Raw genomic sequence first — 4,630 nt, 5'->3', positions numbered from 1 at the left:
TAACAGCGGGAGGAGAGAATTAGGTATGCGCAATAGTAATGTTTGGAGGACGAAGAGGCGGATAGTTGTGGCTTGGTTTTGGAGGCATCAAAATGGCCATTCTTGTGGTGTAGGCCCCAGGCCCGTCCACGACGCTGCATGCAAGTCCTGAGACCTAAGCAGTGCGTGAGGGATTCAAAACACGGGCAGTGAGACATCACTGGGGTGGAGGCGCGAGTCTCTCCTTCCGCCGCTTGTCATCGCCCGCAATCACGTTCCTGGCTAGCATGGCAACTTGTCTTCAACGACTACAGAAACCTGCTTTGTTGGCCCGACAATACTCTCTCGTCGACTGCAGGAAAGTGCACCACCCATCCTTCAGTTACCAACCATATCGTCTCTGGAGAATCGAAAACAAGCTTTTGACGCACGCTTTCTGACTTTGTCTGCTATCCTCAACTTTTGATTGTGTTTACACCCCTAGCGTTTTGAGTGCGCCTACGTTTTTCGTTTCCGATTTGAGCTACTCTCGCGTTATTACATTTCGTGTTTTTGTGTTCACGAAAACGTTGTCTTCAATCGTGACGCTCTACGTGGCCGGGTCCACCATTCCTTAAAGTAATGGTATTTTGAGAACTAAAGTACTGCTGGGACTTCCTACGAGACCATACACTAAAAAAGTTTTTAAGGAAGCAAGCTCTTGAAGTGCATGAAAATATTAACCTTTCGCGAGGTGATGTCCGTATTTTTTTCTTCGTTTAGCTATGTTCTGTTTCTTCGCATCGTGTACTGTGATATATTGATTCAGTATTTACCTCGTAGATAGAAATTTTAAATTTTTTTCTGCCCCCTCTGCTGGCAGCATTTGATCAATCTCATTTTGGTTGTGTTTTCATACTCTCGCTGCAGTACCTGTTACGTCGTAAATTTACAATTCATCGTGGAAATCATTACCCATTCGGTACAGAAAGCCGGTTTTAATTCACAAGTACACTAGAAAGAGGTCTATCTCTATCTCTCTCGTGTTACTAACGTAAGCAAGCATAACAGTTACAGCCCCGGTACAACGACCCAACTCCTCACTATGGAGACATTCTGGACTGCAATAAACAGTGTTAGGAGAGCGTTTCTGCGTTGATAGACACCAGAAACAATACGCTGGTGGTCCGTCTGTCCATTGTTTTTCATTGGACGATTACAGGGAAGACAGACACGCTGCTTCTAGCAAACAGCAATATTATCGATCTAGAAAAGACACACATAGAAATGTATTCAAAATATTTGCGAAAGGCAGCCGCAAAGTGATCGGAATATTTTTCAATGATTCCTTTATGCCTACAGCTAAGGTTCACGCGATGACTAAAATCCGGAGAGTCCGTGAAAAAAAGTCGTATGGTAATACCGTTCAAAGAACCAAAGTGTGAGTTGACTTCCACGGCACCAACTGAAGTCGTGAAGCGGACGAGAGGACTTGTGGCAGTCCTTGCAATGCACAGGAAGATCATGTAACGTACCCTGCAGCAGAATCGTACTGAACCGCGAAAATACAGTACACCCTTGATATGTTGAAATAAGGCTTCGAAGGCTATAAGCGGAAAGCAATGTGGTGTTGAAACATTTTTCTCGACAGCGACGTTTGCTGGAGCCGTTAAAAACGCCACAGGGGCTGATTTGCAGCGGGTAGTAGCAAGGAACTTTGCAATCCAATTACTGAAGCAAGTGCACAACAGCTCATTGGGAGAACCTTAAGGGCGTAAAATGATGACACGCCTGGTTTTGAAAGCATGTTTCTGTTCGCAGCAGAAAAAGTGGTCATGGGTTCGTTCGGTAGCCACAAATATTCAGAAGTACAATATTCCAAAATAACATTTGAAAAGACCTATTTGGAAGCAGGCCTGTTATTGATATACCCCTTGAACCAGTAGCTGACAATGCTGTACATCCCCTGCCATCAGCCACGACTTCGCTAGATGCTTCACAGAACGCAGCCCCACACAAATATTTATGTATATGAAGTTAGCAACCTTGACCAAACAGGGGTTTCTGTTTTGTTGGCCTGCGGTGCATGTTTTACCTCTCAATTTATGTCTACCGTTGTTAACAAGCTCTGTTGAAATTCCAGGATGGTTTCGCTATCTAATATCATGACACTACAACAAGAATTTAAGAGTTTTTTGGTTTGCTGACGTGATACATTTGGCACTCGGTCTGCGTGATGTTCCCGTGTTTGGCTGTTAGTGCTTCGAAATTGAGGTCCCCCGTTCGAGCACCAAGTACATCTTTCTCCGCCTTCATGTGCAATTTTTAAACCTTACATAGGGGTGAACGCTCATTACTGTACAGCAGTCGCTTCGGCTGGCCACGGCCACATTGTGGCTTTCTCAATCCAAAGCAAGAGGCAGGAGCAAAAAACGACGGTTTTGGCAATGGCCTGTCTACGGGAACCCTCCAAAAACGAACAGCAGAAATGCCATCTGTAACAACACAACGCACCGAATTATAGCCGGATAATAATCGATAAATGCTCCGTCTAGATGGGAGGCCTGAGGCGCCTCGCTCTTTTTGTACCTGGCATCGTGAGGGTCTCCATGGCGCCTTGGGAAGAAGCGGCGGAAGTTCAGTCCACCATACCCAGTAGCCATGCCAGGCAGGATTTCTTTGTGGAATCCGATTGTCGGCTACCTGGCTCCTGGTTCCCGGGATCTACCGGCCGTGGCCGGTTTTTCGCTGCTCGCAGGCTTGAGCAGGCTGGCACTCAGTAACGAGGGAGTGTCGAGCGTACCCTCTCCTCCAAACACAATGGCAATTTTCTGTTGTTGCCTCGGCACACACCACGCCAGCAGCGTTGCCCTGTCACCCATTTTCTCTTACCTTGAAACAAACCCCGTAGGGTTGACGATTCCGCCACATTCTGGTGACAATCGGAAGCAATTGTTTTTGGTTGTTTCAGAAGTAGTTATTTTTGTACGTGCGTTCACATTGCGTAACTTACTCTTTCTCGGTTTTCATTGGTTTAAGCCGGTATTCTGGATATTTTGATTGCATTTCTTTCTACGAGAACATATATTTATTCATGGGGCATGGACAGGGCACGGTAGCACTGCCAGGATGCAGCGTCTCAAACCGTTTGTGTATCGGCCGCAGACAATTGGCGCACTGTGCTCACGTAAGCAGGAAGCGAAGACCCGGCACTGCTATTCTAGATTCGACGGCGCACCACATCCCAGCCACCAAGCGCATCATGCGCGCATTGCGCACTTCGAATCTACGCTCGCCGATTTGCCTGGAAAAAGGCCTGCTTCGGTGACCTCTTGCGCTGACGCAGATCGCCACAACGTGAAGACGGTGCTGCTGGCAGACTGGAATGGTATAAAGACTGGTCATCCCTCAACTCCAGCGGTCAGCAAGCGTTATGGCAAATGTATTCGTTCAAATTACCTATGCCTAATAGTTATGCTGTGCCCTAGGCAGATGTGTGCACAATTGTGTGACATGTGTGCCTGTATTAAGGAATTACTGTTGCTCAGGGTGACATTGGAACAAACCTGGGACCCGATATGGCCAAGATCATGAAACAGCTTCAAGTAATTGCAGATGATATAAAAGAAATAAAAGAAGAATGGTTGAAATCTATTGAATCTAAACTAAAACAAGTAACGTTACGAGAAAACAAGCTCACGTCCTGTGTCTACCAGGTAACCAATCTTCAAAAAGCCGTTCACTACTTGGAGTTAAAAATAGACGACTTAGAAAACTGGTCTAGAAGGTCAAATGTACTTGTTTACGGTGTACCAGAGGAGGCAGACGAACACCCTGAAACCCTCGAACCAACTATAAGTGAGCAGATACTTAAAACATACTGAAGATCACACCCGTTCCAATGGAAAGAATTCACGGAATAGGAAAACAAGACGCTCAAAAAACTAGACCAGTCATACTAAAACTCCTCGACTTCCGAGACAAAGCAGCCATTCTTAAAAACTGCACGAAACTAAAAGGAACCGCTTTCTCAGTTGGAGAGGACTTCTCAAACAGAGTAAGAGACATCAGAGAAGAGCTTTGGCAAGCTGCAAAAAGAAGAAAAGAAGCTGGAGACAAATTATTTCTGGTCTATGACCAGTTAAAAGTGAACGAAGATCTTTACCGATGGGATGAGGAAACAAATGCTATTGCGCTCATAACCGCTGGCCATCACAGCATCAAGCATGAAACAAACGACGAAGCGGAAGCACTAGGCGAGCCACAACGCTGCAGCCAACGAAAGAAGGAACGTTTCTTAATATTAACATCCTCAGCGTGCTTCAAAAATTAGTACCGCTTGAATTCTTACTTCCTGTAATTGAACCGGACTTGGTAGCTTTGACAGAAACGTGGCTCAGAAATGAGATAAGGGGTTTTGAGGTAACACCCCCCAACTCCGTTATCATTCGTAAAGATAGGCCGAAACGTGGGACAGGCGTGGCCATTTTAATAAAAAAGACCTTTCCTTTGAAATACTTCCTGAGGTTATCGGAGTCGAGGCAATATTTTGCAAGCTTCTCTTCACTTCTCGCCCAGTATTTGTTGGCTGCGTTTATCGCAGCCCATCTTCAGACAAGGACGGCTTGCAAGCATTTTGCACACTTATATGCATCGGCATGTACTCGGAGGT

The 4,630-nt window shown here is 45.8% G+C and overlaps 1 pseudogene; it reads left to right on the top strand.

The window, feature by feature from the left end:
• The first annotated feature begins 3,087 nt into the window (after window positions 1-3,087).
• LOC144163785 (uncharacterized) lies at window positions 3,088-4,301 on the top strand (annotated as a pseudogene).
• The last annotated feature ends 329 nt before the right edge of the window (window positions 4,302-4,630 follow it).

The sequence above is a fragment of the Haemaphysalis longicornis genome, unplaced genomic scaffold (genome assembly GCF_048455015.1).
Source record: "Haemaphysalis longicornis isolate Haplotype H1 unplaced genomic scaffold, Haemaphysalis longicornis Haplotype H1 scaffold_13, whole genome shotgun sequence".
NCBI lineage: Eukaryota > Metazoa > Arthropoda > Arachnida > Ixodida > Ixodidae > Haemaphysalis > Haemaphysalis longicornis.
Note: the sequence above shows the minus strand (reverse complement) of the source record. Positions and strands in the feature narration are given on the sequence as shown.